At 32.1% G+C, this 20,226-nt stretch overlaps 1 protein-coding gene across 4 annotated transcripts in view; it reads right to left on the bottom strand.

The window, feature by feature from the left end:
* The window catches only part of LOC131670149 (radial spoke head protein 3 homolog B), a 91,043-nt gene extending 75,647 nt beyond the window's left edge, over positions 1-15,396 (bottom strand). For 3 of the 4 annotated variants that reach the window (XR_009302426.1, XM_058945535.1, XM_058945533.1), the window contains exon 1: positions 15,189-15,396. The gene's annotated coding sequence lies outside the window, so the exon portion shown is untranslated. The remainder of the gene's footprint in view (positions 1-15,188) is intronic. The other variant, XM_058945534.1, reaches the window with a different exon arrangement.
* Positions 15,397-20,226: the final 4,830 nt, after the last annotated feature.

Here is a 20,226-nt window from a genome sequence, read left to right on the forward strand (position 1 = left end):
ATTTTATTTTATTTTATTCTGCTTACGCTACATTAGCTTTGAGCTGACGTAACAAGCAGAAATTGCACATATATAATTTTTGTCACTAAATTACCAGTCTTTATTTGACATTTGTTTGGCTGTTTTGTAGTATCCTGTAGTCGCATTTTTATTTTTTCAATATATGACACGTTCAAAATTGTTTCTTGCTGGACATGTTAGTCTAATTGCACAAGTTTCTCTATAGTGTGGAAAAATTTCTTTATGTTGAATGATAGTAGTACATTGGCATGATGATGTGAAAACAATATCATCAACAAGAACTATATCTAGATATTTTGGTTCTAATTGTAATGATAAAGTGAAATTCTTGAATGTTTGTATTACTTGTGTTCCTCTATCGAAATACAATAACGCTTTGTTGTTTTCAAGGTAGTTGATCTCCCCGTACGTCATCCTGATACAGTTTTATTGCTGTATAGGTTTTCCCGGAGCTGATGGTGATTTATGTGTCAATGCTATAATTTTATTTGTTTCAGATATTTTGTCTATTTCGTCAAATATTTGTTCAATAGGCATATTTTTATCTGGATTTGGTTTTGACTCTTGTTGCGTGGCTTTGGAAAATTTAATTAGTTTTTGGGACGCAGAAAATCGCGTTTCTAATATTATTTAGTTAAGAAAAGATTTTGCTTATTTTTGTATTTTGTTCAGTTCTACCATGGTTTTAATCTGCATTTTTTTATAGTTGAATTGTGTTATTCTCCTATGTGATCTTTTATAGTATAAACTGCATAATTTGTTAGCACAAATATATATTCGTACATCTAACAGTAGATTGTTGTGGTATTCGGTTTCCTCGTGAACTTCCGATGTAGAATTCGAATTACCAATAAAGTTAAGTAATTGTCCGGATTTATTTTTGCAATTTATTTTGTTGTGCATATCTGATGTTTCATTATCCATTTTCGTAGGTCTTTTTTTCTGGTAAAGGTTTTGATAATAATTTTAAGGTTATTTGGTAATTTATTAAAAAGCATAATTGCTCTTATGTAGCTATTTTTTATGCTGACTGTACGGGATCTTTTCGGATATTGTAATGTAGCAAATCTATTTCTTTTACCGCTTTGAGTATATTCTTTGCTAAATGTATCATAATGGAATAATAAGCATTCTAGTGAAAAACATTTGTCAAGATTTAGAGGGTATTTGTCTAAAACAAAATAATTTTTGTGTATAATTTTTAGTATTCTATTTTGGAGATTTTGGATAACCTTAATTCTACCTGAATAGGCTCCTCCCCATGCAATAATTCCATATGACATAATACTGTGAAAAAGTGCATAATAAATAATGTTCAGTGTTTCCTTATTCATTATTTGGGATAATTGATATAGAAGATATGTTAAATACTTCGTTTTTTTATAAATATTTTGAAGGTGTAGGTCCCATTTCATATTACTATCAAATGTGACGCCTAGGTATTTAATGTTTTCTACTCGATGAATTAAATTGCCATTAATTTCTATTTTTAGATTCTTTGATGTACTGTTACAGTTTTATACCGGGTGTCCACAACCACCCGTCCACCCCTTTTATTTCTTTAGCAACACGTTTTTAGGAAATATGATATATACGAAAGTTTTAGCAAATCAATCAAGGATTTTAGCGGTGTCCTTTAGTTTGACCTTGAAGTTGATTTTTAAGGTCATTTCAAGGTCAAATTTCGTTTTTTAAATAGGAACCCCTATTTTTTATACTGGATTCTGAAAGAACACGAAATTTTGAGTAAAAAGTGTTTCCAGTATTTTTTTTATTAGACGCATATTTAGCGAGAAAAAAATTCAGAAAGAATCTTGCCATTGGTTTATTTTTATTTTTATTTTATTTTTATAATTTATTTTATAAAAAATTTTTATTTTTATAACAAATCAAATAAATAAACTGTAATCTGAATAAACATAATAAACTAGCTTTTTTATGAAAACATAAATAATGTCCATTCTTGTTTCCCTAAATAAACTTTTTTTTTATTGGGTTATTTATTTTAGTGTTCGAAATGCGCTCCGCCTTGCAAAATGCATGCCTGCACTCTAGCTTCAAAATTATCAACAGCTCTTCTAATTTCTGCTACTTCAAGCGAGCGGATTGCTTCTGTGATTCTGCGAATCATGTTAGCCCGCGTAGTTGGACGCTCACGGTAAACTAAATCTTTTACTCTTCCCCATAAATAATAATCTAATACTGAAAGGTCCGGGGATCGAGGTGGATAATTGACAGGACCGTACTTTCCAATCCACTTATTCGGAAATAAACGATTCAAAGCTCTTCGAATGATAAGCGCAGTGTGCGAAGGACATGCATCTTGCTGGAACCACATGTCACGACGTATCTCAAGATTAACATTTTCTAATAAAGGGGCTAATTCTCTTTCTACAAGATGGAGATATCTAAAGCTATTAAGGTTTCCTTCGAAAAAAATTGGGCCTATGATTTGGTTATCGATAATGCTGCACCATACATTAACTTTCCAAACCCGTTGGTGGTCTTCCATTCTCAGCCAGTGCGGATTTTGCGCTGCCCAATAACGAAAATTCTGCGTAATAACTTCACCATCACTTTTGAAAGTACATTCATCCGAAAAGAGTACGATTCGATGAAAATTTTCTCTTTGGCCACTCGCCCAGTTGCAGAATGCAAGACGTTGTTCAATATCAACATTATTCAGATCTTGATGTAATTCCATTTTGTAGGGATGAAATTTATTGCTCCGAAGAATAACACTGATAGTGGATTTGCTTATACCAGAATCACGTTCCCGGCGCCTTACAGAATCATTTGGCTCAATGATTGCTGATGCGACGATATCCACAGACCGTTCATCTCTAATTCGTCGGCGAATTTTCCTTCCCTTATTGTGATGAGGTTGGACAAGTCCTTCATTCTTGATTCTTCTAGATAGACGCGAAAATACTTTACGAGAATGAGGAAATCTGTTGGGGTAACGCTCTTGCCACAACCTTTCAGCAGCAAGGAATGACCCAGCTTCAAATAAAACTTGCAACATGTCGTGCGCTTCTTCTTTGGAATACACCATAGGTACCTATTTGAAAAGAAAATAAATCTAATTTGTCATTTAGTAAGAGAAACGCAATAAAATGGTTCAAATTCTTTCCGAGTTAAAACTTACCTCTGAAAATGATGAATTTATAATTTATTTCTTTAATGATAGATAATTTCCAACGTCGGGTTTAATTACGAAATCACCTCTGACAAAGTAAACTTAATTTTGCATAGTATTCGTACCGAACATTGCATTTTGACTACTCGAATTTAAAAAGAAAATTTTCATTTTCTTTTATTTATAATTACTACTAGGTGGTACATTTTTACAATAAAGATTTTTAAACAAAAGTTTCATACCTAGATATTTTTTTATGTGGAATCGATGTAAAATCAAAATCCACGATAAAAAAGTACTACACCATTTAAAAAAAACTGACTTCCTGTCCCAGTAGGCTACTTTCGGCCGGAAGTGAATGTTAAAAGCATCACCAATCTATAGGCACAATGCACTTACTAGCACAAGACTTCGAATTTTACTATTCGCTGAATAGGTATTCTACCTAGATTTTAGAAGAATTAGACGGATGGTATGGACACCGGTATCACTGAATTTTTTTCTCGCTAAATATGCGTCTAATAAAAAAAATACTAAAAACACTTTTTACTCAAAATTTCGTGTTCTTTCAGAATCCAGTATAAAAAATAGGGGTTCCTATTTAAAAAACGAAATTTGACCTTGAAATGACCTTGAAAATCAACTTCAAGGTCAAACTAAAGGACACCGCTAAAATCCTTGATTGATTTGCTAAAACTTTCGTATATATCATATTTCCTAAAAACGTGTTGCTAAAGAAATAAAAGGGGTGGACGGGTGATTGTGGACACCCGGTATATGCTGTTTTATCTATGTTCAATGATAGTTTATTTAATTCTAGCCAGGGTTCTACTATTTTGAGGTATTTATTCATTTTAATTTCAGTTTCTTTCCAATTCTTCCCATTTGCTATGATTGCTGTGTCATCTGCGAAAGAGACGATTGAGTCTTCTGATATTGCACACAATAAATCGTTAATATACATTAGAAATAGTAATGGCCCTAGAATTGTTCCTTGTGGAACACCTATTTTTATTTTTAATTTGCTGCTGGTTGTATTGTTTACTTTGACACATTGTTTACGGATGTCTAAGTAACTTTTGATGAGATTGTAGGCACTGCCTCTTAGGCCATAGTTGTACAATTTTCTTAATAAAATCTTGTGGTCAACAGTGTCAAAGGCTTTGACCAAATCTAGAAAATTAATTGCTATGGGTTCACTAGAGTCAAGTTGTTTATGTATAATATTTGATATGAAGTTTAAGGCATGATCGTGCTTCTGTTTTTACGGAAACCAAACTGGTACGTGGAAATTAAGTTACAGCTGTCTATGAAATGTGATAGTCTATTGTATATTATTTTTTCAAATATCTTTGCTATATTCGAGATGAAAGATATTGATCTGTAATTGTTTATTAAAAATTTTTCTTTAGATTTGTGTAGAGGTATGATTTCAGCTTCTTTCAAGACATCTGGCCATATCTCTTTAACAATGCATTTATTTATGATGTCGGCTATAGGTATTGAAATACATTCCTGTAATGTTTTTATTACTCTTGTATTTATACCGTCAACTCCTCCATTTTTATTGTGAATTTTGTTTATTATTTGTTTGATTTCTAGTCCTTTGGTAAGATTTAGAAATATGCATTTCGGGTTCATATCTGGCAAGTTAATAGCTTGGTTTTGAGGTGTAATTATATTTACTAAGATTTGTTCCTATATTAGAGAAAACTTCATTCATTTTATTTGCAATTACTTCAAGATCGGTTATTTTAATATTGCTATCCATTATGTAATCAACGTTGTTGCCTTTTTTCACATTTCTACCAATTTTATTGTCAATGATTGTCCATAATTTTTTTGGATTTTGTTGTGCCTCTTGTATAATATTTTTATCATATATTTCTTTCGCATTTTTGATTAAGGTATTAAGAGTCTTGATATAAGTTTTATAATTTTTTTTTTTCAATGTCTGTGTGATCATTTTTCCAGATTTTATATAGTTTTTCCTTGGTTTTGCATGAAGTTAATATACCTTTAGTAATCCAACTTTTTCTTGGTATTGAATTTTCATAGTTTTTGTTATCTGGTTGTTTTTTTTCTGCATTATCTATCCAGTGTTTTATTTTAAGTATTAAGTTGTCAGTTGCTTGATTTGGATCTTCTATTTCGTGTATTGAATTCCAGTTTATTTCTTTTGCATTACTTTGGAATGTCGATAATTAATTTGCTTGGATGGAAGGTTTTTGGTTTTAGTTATCGTGCCAAAAGTCATGATTAACGGATAATGATCATTGAATGGAAAGTTGAGATTAATTGTTTTATAATCGATATTATCAAGTTTTATGAAAAAATTGTCAATGTATGTACCTTTGTAATTATTATCTAGTGATGGCCTTGTTATTCTGAAGCCTGGGTGGTATCCATTTTCCATTAATAACTGTAAAAATTCTTGATCCCATAAGTCCTGATTTATTGTATTGTTACGTCTCAAGACGTATCTTTACTCATTTACATTCTTTAAAAGTGCAATCCCGAATTTCGTAAAATCAAAACTATATACACGTCCACCAGAAAACGATACGGCAGCAAAACACAAAGACCATACTCAGCATTACACAACACACAATGAACTTAAAAAGAAAATTACTCAACTACACAAGAAACATCAGCGATTTATTGAGCACAAATTTATGTATATAAGATGAACCACCCGAAAGGTGATCAGCAATTATCGTTACTCCGTACACGTCAGTTCGACAATTGACGAATAAACTCTACATATCGACGCTACAGTCGCGTGCAAGCCTGTTCGACAATTTGGCTAATTATTAAACTATTACCTGTCAAACTACATTATTTGATCTCAATAAATACGCGATCCATTAAAAGTGAGAACGTGCAAATTCATTATTGAACCTATCCAAATACCGAGATCTACGATACTGAAAGTACTCTAGAAACTGTAAGTACAACATAATAAATAAATACATTCATTCTTATTCATACATCGTATATTATTCATTACTTGTGAGCCTCAATCAGCCACTAGTCAACATATTGGAACGTCTCATTCATTAGCTATTCGTAGTTGATGCACGAGACGTAACAGTATCACAATTAAAATCACCTATGAGTATGGCATTGTTTTTCCTGAAATGCTGTGTTATATATTGTTTAATCGAGAGTATGAAGTCTGGTTTATGTAAGTCATGCGATCTATAAATTGATGCTAGGGTAATCACTTTCCCATTTTATAGTTTAGTATTTTTAGATTATTTATTTGTATTATTTCTGTAGTTTCCACTATGTCATTCCTGATGTAAATTACTACTCCGTCTGATTTGTTAATATGACTATGATTATAATACATATTGTATCTTTCTATGTTGTAAAGTTAATAATGCTGAAGATTCCACGTTTTTGAGCAGATTATGGCGCTTGGTTTCTTATGAAAATTGTTAAGTAAAGTTAATAGTTTGTTATAATTTGCATTAAGGCTCCTGATATTTACGCTAATAATGATTGCAAGTTCCATTTGTATATATTTTCCAAGTTCACCGATTTCATTAACAATTTTTTCGTTATTTATAATAATGGTATCATTCATATTATCCATTATTTTTCTTGATGTCGTTTTGTGTTATTGTTACCATGGGGGCTGGGTGTTAACACGGAGGGTAATGACGCTAATGATATGGTGCTCGATAACAAAGAACGCTCGTTAATTACCGATTTCTGTGTTGCCAGTTGCTCTACTTTATCAAAGTAGCGTTGATGCGTTGGCATTATCGGATAATTTGTCATTTCGATGTATTTATTAATTTTTGTTTTTAAGATTTCGCAGTATTGACTATCAATTGCACTGTGATTAATAGCAAATTTGATTTTGGATTTGGTGTTATGATGTGTGCAATTAGGACATGATAGTGTTCCATTATTGCATTTATTAGCACTGTGATTGCCACTGCATTTATAACATGTGGCTTCGTTCTTGCATTTATAGCCGCTGTGTCCAAATCCAGCATGTATAATCTATATATGATCATATATAATCAAATATATAATCTATTATAAACTACGTGTGCATAGTTATAATAATAGTTGTGCATAAAATAGTAATCAGGTATCAACATGAAATTACTATGATATTAGCAGCAACAACAGCATTGCAGTAGCAGTAAGTAGCAGCAAGTAGCAGCAGCTTCGAGAGCAAGGCAGCACAGCTGATTGATCCGAGAAGCATCTTTCATCTTCGCTTTAACAATTACGGCTTAGTTTTGGTTTTCATTAGTTATTAATTTTAATTAGTTTTAATTTTAATTAGAGCATTAGTTTTCGCGGCAATTACGCGCGCATTAATGTTGAAGTATGCTTGACTGTATAACGTATCAAATATTAATTCAAATAATGTTATAAGGGCCATGACTTTGCACTTATTAAAATACAAGACGCAAATATAAATTTTGAAATAAATGATGAAGATATGCTTGGATAAGAGCAAAGTGATATCGATGATGAATATAATTTTGATGAAATTAGACACTATGTAAACACGAGATATTTATGTCCACCAGAAGCTATGCACAGACTATTAGTATCCATGACATATTTCACATGTAATAAAATAAACTCAAAGGCACGAGAATATTTATATTCAGACATACTCATACATTATACTTTTGATAAGATGTTAAAAAAAAACATTATAAAAGAAAAAAACTAATAAACCTATACTTAGCCGAATGTACTTTGTAAATGTAAAAGATCGAGAAAGATATTTTATTAGTCTATTACTTTAACACGTTAAAGGAGCAAGATCCTTTCAAGAATTACGTACAGTTGATAATATTCTTTATGATACATTTTATGAAGTAGCTAAAGCTGAAAATTTGGTAAAAGAAGACAAGGAATAGGATCGGTGTTTACAAGAAGCTTCTAGAGTGAAATTTCCTTATGGACTATGGGAATTAGTTGCATTCATTTGTGTTTTCCACAATCTAATCAACGCTCGAGAATTATACGTCAAATACAAAACTCATTTATATCATCCAAGATACGAAAAAAAGCGTAAGAGAAAACATGGCATTGGTATCAATTGATAAGATTTTATATGTTAACGGATATTGTTTAAACGATTTTAATTTACTTGATGTTAAATTATACATAAATGACAATATTACTGAAGAGAGTTTCAATAATGATAGTAATGTATTAAATAAATTACAAGATAAAATAAATTTTCTGAAAAAAAGAACAAAAAAAAATATTTTATAAAACATTAGAATGCTTAAAACGTAATGTGAATAGAAAATGTATATTCTTTAATGGACCAGGAGGAAGTGCAAAGAGTTAACTATTGAATGTTCTCATTGATTATTTACAATTCCACAATATCTAATATGTTTGCATCACATGGACAGGAATTGCTGAAAATTTATTGAAGAATGGAAAAACAGTGCACACAATATTCGAATTGCCTCTCTTCAATATTACAAGATTTAGAACATGTAACATTAAGCATAATTCGAAGGATAGAAAATTATTGAAGTATTTGCAAGTAATAATCTAGGATAAAATATCAATGAAAATCTTCTAAATACGCATTTGAAGTAGTGAACCGTCTCCTTCAAGATTTGATCGAAAGCAAAAAACCATTTGGTAGTAAAACAATAATTGTTTCAGGTAATTTTCGGCAAATATTACCAGTCATTTGACATGGTAGTCGTACAGTTATTATTGAAAACTCTGTTAAATTTAGTTATCTATAGAAAAATTAGTTAACTATGACACTTACTGAAAATTTAAAAGTTACCCAAGATGATAATGATTTTAATGAATGGCTTTGACATGCCGGAGAAGCGAAAAATCTAAATTCATATGAGGAAGAAAATAAATTAATAGAAATTCCCAATTACATGATCGCAGAGGGAAAAATATAATAAAAATAGTATTCAGGAATAGAATAATAATTGATAATTTAGACTTAGACGACAAAGTAATTTTGGCACCTACAATGATGTGATCAATATTATTAATGGCATTTTAGATATAATAGAGAGCGATTGTCATGAATATTTAAATTTAGATACAGCCGAAGATGACAACGGAGAAAATTAAAATATCATGTTACCAACTAAATTTCTACATTCATTAACACCAAATGGATTACCAACACATAGGTTGGACTGAAAGTTGGTGCTGCTATAACACTGTTAAGAAATTTGAATTTGAATGAAAGACTTTGCAACGGAACACCATTGATAATAAACAATCTGTGCACCATCTGTCTACTATCGAAGCACAAATTACATGTGGAAAAAATATCGGAAAAATGGTTCTTATTCTTAGAATATTTCTATTATCCTCTAAAGATGATATAACATTCAATATTCGATCTAATAATAATTCATTAGCTTTTGCTTCTTTGAATGCAAACTTATTTGATTTTATGCCTCATCGCTCTGGACCGTTTTGTTTTAAAATACAAGGTCAAGTTTACTATCAAATCAATACAACATTGTACCCAAATGAAGGAGACAATCCATCGTATGGACAACTTTTTATAGTTGATCAATTAGAAGCATTAGATTACCGATTGCATAACAATTTAAGATTTCATTCTGACCTCCTACAGACTTTAGATACTGTGATACACGAAAAAAATGTTTTTGCTCAGTCATACGAAATGATGCGATTAAAAATAGAAAGACAACAACTATAATCATTTCGAACCTGAATGAATTTCAATTATTATTTACTTTGAAACCAGGTCTAGATAGAAGACGATATAACTTTCAGCGAGTAAATGAAGTTGCTGCTGTATTTTTAACTACAGCAGATGGAGAAATTTCGGAATCATACCTAACGATTAGAAATAAACATACAAAAAATTTACAATATGTTAGCTCAATGGATCCAAACGTTGAATCTTGGATATATCCTCTATCTTACCCTTACGATATTCAAGGACGGCACAAAAATTTAATGTGCGTAAACGATAATAAACGCATTTCTTAAATGGCTTATTATAAACATCGGACGGCCATAAAATTAAACGAATTTAATCTTTTTATTATAGGTGGTGATTATTTTAACAATATATTATAATTAGTCACGTTAAAGTTGAAAAAGATAGAATCCAATATTGTAAAATTTTTCTTACAATGACATGCAATACAAATTGGCCTGAAATCCAAGAAAATCTTTTACCTGGTCAACAAGCTTGTGACAGACCCGATATTGTAGGCCGAGTATTTCATTTAAAAAAAGAGCGATTACTTGATTTAATTGTAAAAAAAAATTTTTCGGTGTAGTTGCTGCTCATGTTCATGTAGTCGAGTTTCAAAAACGAGGTTTACCACATATTCACTTACTGATAACATTAGCTAATGGTTATAAGTGAACTACTCCGGACATTGTTGATAAATTTATATTTTCTGAATTTCCCATTAAAATAAATAATCCACGTTTGTATGCATGTGTACTGAAACATATGATACATGGCCCATACTCGTATAGTGATAGGTGTATGGAAAATGCTAAATATTCTAAAAATTTTCGGAAGTAAATAAAGATGTGCCTACCTTCTTGACCGCAGACATCATGCTTTACAACAGTAAAAAATTGTATTAAAATTATTATTATTTTTGTTTAAATTTTGTTAAAATTATTATTATCAACAAAATTCTTATTATTAACAAAAGTTTGTTAAAATTATTATTATCATATGTTTATTGATATTTATCATGATGTTAAATGTTGAAAAAAATAAATCATGTCTTATATACAAAATTTGCACCTAATTTATTCTATTATATTAGAATATATTTTGTTATGAAATCTTTGTTATGAAGAGATATATCTTTGTTATGAAGAAAATTGCTATGAAGAGATCTCCGTGGGTATTTTTTAGCTACATATCAGGCAACCTTTTTTTCCGTATACAGATACCGTGTTAATTTGCAAGTAAATATCACTAGTAATTTTGCAATAAATTAATATAAAACTGAATTTTGCAATATATTAATATAATATTGAATATAAAACAATGATACTATCACCCTAAGAAAGGGAAGCAAGAATTTAACATCTTGATAACTGATTTTTAACAGAGTTATCAATAAATAAAAAATGTATAATTTATTTAAACCTTTAAATTACGTTGCAAGGTAACGATCCAACTGTACATACATATAAAATTAATGAAAACGATAGTTATCCGATTGTTGATTTTATAATAGCAAAAAGGATAATTTGCGAATTCCTTATTTAATTATTATTATTCAAATTATTATTATTCAAGCAGTTAAATTGGTGATTTTGATTTGGAATAATGTTCCGTGTATCATAAATAATTTTTTGGTGTAAAAAATTCGAATAATTTTATTGTAAATTTTGTGCTATTCATTTATTTAACTTTAATCATTTATAACTTTGAGAAGCAATTTTCGTTAAGCGATTTATATTAAAAAATTCGAAATTTTCAACTTAATTTTTTAAATCACCAACTTTTAATTTCGCGTGTGCGATTTCACGACAAAGCTTCTTTTAAGTTTGTACAAATGTCAAAAATAGCGTTGTAAGAGCTACCAAGCATAAAAAGGAGCCTTTTTTGCAAGTATTCGCTCGTCACCACGGCAAGAAAGGACTTCAAATTCTACCTTGCTTAGCAGCGCGAGCACTGTTTGGATATAAAGACTCAGCATTTTCCTGAGATCTGATTTCATTATTCAGTGATTAGCCGTGCTATTCTCCTCTCCTATTTAATAGTCTAAGAGCTCAATTCATAAGACCTTCTCTCTTATGAGGAAAAAGTAGCCTTAGACTATCTCCTCTCTTGATAAAATAAATACCGCCTAGAGATTCGACTGAGTATTTGTTGCGACGCTGTCGGGCCTTTTCCCGATTAGATGTAACAATACTTAGCTGCATTTCAAATGGCCCGTCGAAGTAGCGAACTGCGTAGATCGATGTTAGCTGTTCGATGATTGATTCAATAGTGATTTTGAAATACACCGACAATTGTTATTTAGGTCATATTCGGTATCCAATACCGTATATCAACTTTTTGCTTGCTCTCGGAAACGTAATTTGCAAATACGAGGTCTGTTCAAAAAGTATCGCGAATTTTGAATTTCCGTGGGCTACGTAAATTTGATTTTTAATTTTTTTGTAGCGTTATTTTGGTACTTATGTCCCTTACTTATGCTAACAAGGTCGACCATTTTAAATGTTTAGTTAATTTTTCACAGCTGTTTTGCTTGGATGTGTTTTGGCTCGTCTTGGTATTTTTGTCTATTTTAAAAAATGGATCAAAGAATCTGTATCAAATTTTGTGTGAAAAACAAAATAGAGTGCCCAGACGCATTTCGAATGTTGACTGTGGCATATGGTAAAGCTATCTTAGACCAAAGCAACGTTTATTGGTGGTACGAAATGTTCTCAGAGGGTCGAGAAAATGTGAACGACGAATAACATGCCGGGCGCCCGAGCACGTCAACAACAGACGAAAACATTGATAAAGTGAAGAAAATAGTATTGGCCAATCGTCGAATCACCGTTAGAGAAGCTTCTGAGGATCTAAACATATTGATTGGCTCATGCTATTCGATTTCAACCAATGATTTGGGTATGAGTCGGGTCGCTGCGAAATTCGTGCCAAAACTGCTCAATTTCGACCAAAAACAGCATCGCGTTAACATTGCTCAGGAGATTGGACTCGGTCCGTGACGATCCAAATGTGCTCCAGAGGATTATAACTGGTGATCAATCATGGGGTTTATGGTTATGATGTGGAAACCAAAGCTCAATCACCCCAATGGAAGCTGCCGCATGAGCCAAGACCGAACAAAGCGCGCCAAGTTTGGTCGAATGTGAAGGTTTTGCTCACAGTTTTCTTCGATTATAGGGGCGTGGTGTACACAGGATAGTACGATCAATAAGGAATATTACCTGGAAGTTATGCGCAATTTGTCAGAAACGTCCGGATTTGCGGAAGAACAAAAACTGACTTTTGCATCATGATAACGCCCCTGCTCACACATCGTTACTTGTACGTGAATATTTGGCCAAAAACAAAACAGTGATGTTGCTGGTGACAGCCACCGTATTTCCCAGACCTGGCTCCCTGTGACATTTTCCTGTTCCCAAAACTGAAGAGGCCTATGAAAGAGCAACGCTACGCCACGATTGAGGAGATAAAGATGACATCGAAGGAGGAGCTGAACAAGATCACAAAAAAAGATTTTTTTCAGTGCTTCCAGGATTGGAAAAAATGTTGGTACAAGTGCATTACATCCGAGGGGGATTACTTTGAAGAAGATAAAATAAATATTCATGAATAAATAAATAATTTTTGAAAACATACAAAATTCGCGATACTTTTTGAACAGACCTCGTATATCTTAAAGTTCGAACTTTATTATAACGTAGCATAAGTCAAAATGTTACAGTAAAGAAAAGTAAAAATGTTTTTTTTCTAAAAAAAATATGAAAAAATTCTGTTGCATTCTACTCAAATTAACAAATATTTTCTTTCAGTTAAATATGTTTCTATCTCTTGAATTTGCCGAGATATTTCAATTTTTTTTAAATGGTTAATTTCTAGCAAAAACTCAATTGCGCGCGTTGTTAATTCGGAAATGAATTTACAATGAGAGTTTTAGATAGTGCTTGGAAAAAAACTAAAATATGACATATCTTAAATTTTGTAACGATTTTGTTTTCATAATACAGGCCGAAATGAAAGATGGGCAAAGAAGTCTTGTATTTTCAAATTTGAATTATCCTTAGAAAAAGTTAGAGTAGGGCATCCATTGCACTTGAACTCTTTTCAAGAGCTTTCAAATGCATTGCCGTTGGTCTCTGTACGTTCATTGTTGACCTACATATAAAACTTCTAAGTTTTGAACAATTTTGTTCTGGGTGCGCAAAATTAATTGATCGACATCGCATATTAAAAATAAAAAATAAAAATATCACTTAATTTTTTGGACTAATTCGGATTTTTTTTTCATAAAAATAAGTATGAAAAAGGTATAATTTTTAATGAAAAACATAAGGGTTGTAACCCTCGCGGGCGGAACTACATGTGATATTTGTATTTTTATAACAATACTTGGTGCAATCCATAGCAAATTATTAATCAGAACCTGTAGAATAATGTAAAACGTTTTTTGAGAGATAGGTCGTTTATTCATTTTAAGGCTGCTTCAAAAAATAATCTCGAACGGATCAACTTCGTTATTATAATGAACTGGCGATAATATTTTTTCAATTTTTTTTTCGGCTCACTTAAAATTTTTTTTTCATAAACGTAGACACAAAAATGGTAGAATTGTCAATAAAAAATAAGGGTTGCATACCTTATGGTCAAAACTACATGCACTAGTTCCACATTAACATGCGAAGTGAAATGAAATTCATTTCATTGTAAAATATCAACTAGAATTTGAAATGCATTGCCAAATTCATTTTTGAGGGCTAATTTCACCCCCTCAAATTGTTTTCCCGGCGATAAAAAACACGTCTTACTTATTTTTTCTGATTTATGATAATATTAAAAAATATTGAAATTGGTGTGATCGGATTGGGGGGGGGGGGCTTATTCGTTAGCAATAAAAATTCTTAACTGCGAGTTGAGAGTAAGAGTTGGCATATTGCTTCGATTATACAGTCATTGACTTTTGTATTGATTAGTCATGTAATAAGAAGTGGCGTGATAAAATAAAATAACTTATTGAATGTTACAAAAGATAACGAAAGACAGCACGGTTTTAATTGTTCAATCCTTTTATAATATTTTCAATAGATATTTGTCAAAGTTGTAAAATCAATGTGGTGGCTAAAGTATCATTAGAATGACTCGGTATTCGTAATTCAACTCTACGACCAAAAAATTTTGAAAATAATCTGTCAATGTACGCGTTGTAATTGTGATTAGAAATTGTAATTTATCTACGAATAATGATATAATTTGAGAACTAATGAAATGAGGTCATAAAAAACAAATCTTCAGGAAAAAGGTAAAATTATATCAACTTACGTGGATTAAAGACAACTTATATTTGCATTACCATAGCAGTCAGCCAAAAATGATTGAGTCGAACCAGCAGTCAACAAGCGATGTTTGCGAACTGAACTATATCGATGGTGACACTTGGAGAATATAGAATGTGTACGAACTGTATGTAGCCCTTGCCCGCCCTCTTAGCTCGATATGTGTGTAAGTATAAGTGTGCATAACGTACAGTCGAAAGCATCAATAACTCAATACCTTTGACTATGGCAGCTTGAGTTGCGCATACCTCTCTCTCTCTCTCTCTCCCTCCCTCTCTCTCACTCCCTCCCTCTCTATCTTTCTCTCTCTCTCTCCCTTTCTCTTGCATATAAAAAGCATTTCACATCCCTTAGCTATGACTAGTTCGTTATAAATCTGTTTTCTGACGCACACTTTTATACAATATCACTACAAACAAATACTATCTAACTTCTATTCTACTCTTTTTCATCGTTATTATTTATAATATTATTTTATGAATAAATAAAATTTTTTTGTAAAAATACAATATTTATCATTTTATGACAAAAATTTTTCTTTTTTCTATGACATTATTATTTTGTTTTATATTTTCATTAATTTACTATTTACTTGCAACTATTTACAGAAATATACATAATTACTTTTACGTAAGCTGGTTACATTCAATCATCTTGTGTATGCTAACAAAGCTTAAATATTAACAATTATAGTCTAGATATTCTTATTACAAAATCAAGATAATAATAAGTTATTATTTTTGAATACATAAAAAGAAATAAGTAGATTTAAATTATTTTTAATCCATTCATTGTTTTTTTTGATAAATATTGTATGCTAGCATATGTATTTTTCACTTAACTATAATATTTACAAAAAAGTTTTGCTATATAATTCTTATTTGTTACCCACGAAGATTCTTTTTACCTAAGGCTAGAGTATTTTTATTTCTTGTTTTACTCGAGAATTATTTGAAATTTGTCAATAACACATTATAATATTCAATAAAAACATGAAGTAGTTTGATTTTTTCAATATTCTTTGTACAAGCATGTTTTGTATATTTTGTAAGTTTATAATGTGTTTTATCTTGAACTATTGAGCCTTCATGCCTCAGGTGGTATGATGCCCTTATTTTTCTTTTTTTTTGAATGTAAATGCTAATTATTAATATTGATGGAAGGTGTTGAATTAATTAGACTTACGTAATGGGAAAAAGCCTTGACTGGCATAAAAAACCCACGAATTTATTACTTAAAAATTACACTGAATCGACACTAACTCGCAACACGATGACTGAATACAAAGTTTGAAATTTGACAAAGAAATGAAACAAAGAATGATGTCGCTTGCACGCGCGCATACACACAGCACTGCACACTAATAAAAATAATGGTGCGGTTGAGAGAAATCTCAGACACCCAAGTTTTTATCGAGAGAAAGGCGTACTTAAAACACCTGATAAAAAAAACTTTGAGAAATGAGTAGCAATGAATGCCGTGAACAAAGGGCTTCTCAAACGCTGGACGGCGAGTGAGTGTGTTGCACCACATGGTGCAATATCTTGATTGTCACTAATAATTCACCTTTGATTTTCTTGAATTAATTGATAATCGCATGAGGGTGCGAAATACGTTGTGTTGCGCCTTCACTTAAAACTTGGGGCGCGAAAGTAAAAAAAAAATTGTTGATTTGCTTGTGTGCGTGCGCATGCACTCAGCGACATCTGCTGTGCCTCTCTATGAGTCGTTTAGCTGAGCGCGGCATTCCGCTTCCAGCAACTTGAGAAGTACGTTGCCTCGAGTATAATAAATAAATAAAAAACCTCTCCTTTGTTTTAGTTTATAAATAAATATCTTTGAATTTAATACATAACTATTATGTTTGCCAGTTTTATTAAAACACCTTTTCTAACAGGTTATAGGCCCTGCCACGCTTCCACTGCGCAGCATAAAAAAAAAAAAAAAAATTTTCGAGGTATGTTAATCACTTTATAACAAAACAGAAAAACCTGGAATGTTCGCTTGAGCCGTAGGAGCTCGTGACAATAAAAAGGAAAAATAATAATAATGTTCTTTTTGCATAGTAGGCTCTATTGATCAAGCAAAGTAGAAAAATAGTTTTTAGAGTGAATCGAGTAGCGAGAGTAATAAAAGTGATTAAAATCATAGTGCAGTGTTAATTTAGATTTCTTTTGTAAGTAGAATAATCCGATATACAGTGTAAAGGTTACTGGAATTTTATTAAAGATAGAGTTAGGTCAATTGAATTTGAGTTGTTATAGAAGTAACAAATATGTATTAGCGAGTACACAGAAAAGTGCGGTTTTTCTGTCGCATTCTTTTTGAGAAATGATGTGATAAAAAAAGTAGATAGAGTCATGATTTAGTTAGTCAGCATTAGAGAAGTGAGCATCATGGGTGTTCGGTGAGTGACACGTCGTTATTCGAGAGTTATAATTAAAATAAGTGTCGGTGTCATGGGCGACATTTGAATGAAGTATTCGACGCCACGACACCCGGCTAAACATGTGCCGACAAGAAAACGCGTGATAAAGGAACTACTCCGCGCACGCCCCAGAGCGAGAGAGATAGAGATAGAGTGCGCGCGAAACTGATAGAGAGAGGGAGAGAGAACGTAAAAATTAGAGAGCGCGCGCTGCTAAGGTGTGTTCACAACCTAAAGTCTGTACGCATAGAGTGACTTAACAGACACAAGGCAGTGACCCGGTATGGGAATGCCTGCGCGCTAGAGCATGCGCATCACAAAAACAAGAGCATGCTTAACATTACTTTATATAATTTGAATAATATATGAATACAATAATTACATATAACAATTATACTTATATATATATTTATATACAAGGTGTCAAATAAGTAACGGAACAAGGCTGTAGCTTTTTAGGTACAGATTATTAGACCAAGGTCAAGGTCATTCCTTTAGTAACTTTCAACGCGGAATCCGATGGTGACCTGGGATTTGACCTTGAGATTGACCTTCAAGGTTATTTCAAGGTCAACTTTGTCTTTTTAAATGGGAACCCCTATTTTTGACAACGGCAATCGAAAGAGCGGAAAATTTTACGTCCAAAACGGTATTTTAAAATTTTTTTTCATGGCCTTGAGAAGGTCGATTTAAGGTCAAATGCTTGAAAAACTGCCTAAAAGCGTTTTTTTAATTTTTAAGATATCGAAAAATGACCTCTACAAAATTTGTTCAGAACAGAGTGGGCCACCCAATGCACCAAAAACCTTTGACCTTTAACCTCATTTTGAAGGTTATTTCAAGGTCGAAGTGTTTTTTGTAATGGAAACCCCTCTTTTTGACCCCGGATTATCACATAGCGCGAAATCCGACGTTTGGATAAGGTATTATTTTGAGTTTCGATTGATCCACGACGTTCATCGCTAAGGTCATGTGAAATTTAGATCCAATATTATTCGCGAAACATTTACAAAATGTTTCGGGCGAAATTTATTAAATTCTACTGAGAGCATGTTACAGTGACCTTATCTTTGACCTTTGATTGTTTGAATAATAAAGTAACGGGTTATCCAAACCGAAAGTCAAGTTGTTTTAAATGAGGAGCAAGCAGAGACATAGGTACAGTTTTTTTGCCGGATAAGTTTTTTCCACTCACTGCGTTTTGAATGTTTCTTTCTGATTTCGCGCTATATGTGAATCCGGGGTCAAAAATAGGGGTTTCCATTACAAAAAAACACTTCGACCTTGAAATGACCTTCAAAATGAGGTTAAAGGTCAAAGGTTTTTGGTGCATTGGGTGGCCCACTCTGTTCTGAACAAATTTTGTAGAGGTCATTTTTCGATATCTTAAAAATTAAAAAAACGCTTTTAGGTAGTTTTTCAAGCATTTGACCTTAAATCGACCTTCTCAAGGCCATGAAAAAAAATTTAAAAATACCGTTTTGGACGTAAAATTTTCCGCTCTTTCGATTGCCGTTGTCAAAAATAGGGATTCCCATTTAAAAAAACAAAGTTGACCTTGAAATAACCTTGAAGGTCAATCTCAAGGTCAAATCCAAGGTCACCATCGGATTCCGCGTTGAAAGTTACTAAAGGTTACTACCTTGAAAGTTACTACCTTGACCTTGGTCTAATAATCTGTACCTAAAAAGCTACAGCCTTGTTCCGTTACTTATTTGACACCTTGTATATACATGCATATATTTAAAATGTAAGTAAAATTAATTCCAATTTTGAGAGCCAACCCGTTGTAAAAATAAATCAAACACTCATATTAGGTTACACACGTATGTTTCGTTGGCAGATATCCAACCTCATCAGATCTTTATTAACAATAAATGAAAAAATGGTTACAAAAACAAATATATATAAAAAAATTTTTTTAAAATCAAACTAACAAACATTTACCTCAATTTATCAATCACAATCCAATTAACAAAAATTAAAGTATCAAAATCATCTTCTAACTTTCTCTCACACAAATATTTAAATTTCAACTCCGACAACAACTATGAAATAATGCAAACCGACCGGTGTCTGTTACCTTTTATATCAAAACAAATCACAAATATATACACACTTAAATGTATCCCCTCTCATACTACTGTGGGCAAAAAGTAAGGTGAATTTTCAATTTAAACTTCGCGGGCTTAACATTTCGGGCTAGTTCTTTTTTTCTTGAGTTGGTAGGACTGCGAATGACATCTGGGACAAATTTCATGTCAATGTCATCATCAGTAATATATTTACGCTTGTGTTTACCAAACGACCAAGAGTGCATGTTTCGATTTTTACAATGTCTGATTTAATTGAGCAAAGAAGTGCCATCAAATTTTGTTTGCGGAATGAATTTTCGGCTGCGGAAACGTTGAGGATGTTGCGGAAGGCCTTTGGTGATTCTACCATGTCGCAGAAAAATGTTTATAAGTGGTACAAAGACTTCAAAGAGGGTCGAGAACGTGTTGATGACTTGGAGCGCTCCGGACGACCATCGACGTCAACAGATGACCAACACGTCAATAAAGTGAAGGAATTAGTGCTCGAAAATCGTCGGTTG

This window comes from Phymastichus coffea, unplaced genomic scaffold, assembly GCF_024137745.1.
Source record: "Phymastichus coffea isolate CEN01 unplaced genomic scaffold, Cenicafe_Pcof_1.1 PCOF00101, whole genome shotgun sequence".
In the NCBI taxonomy this organism is placed as follows: domain Eukaryota; kingdom Metazoa; phylum Arthropoda; class Insecta; order Hymenoptera; family Eulophidae; genus Phymastichus; species Phymastichus coffea.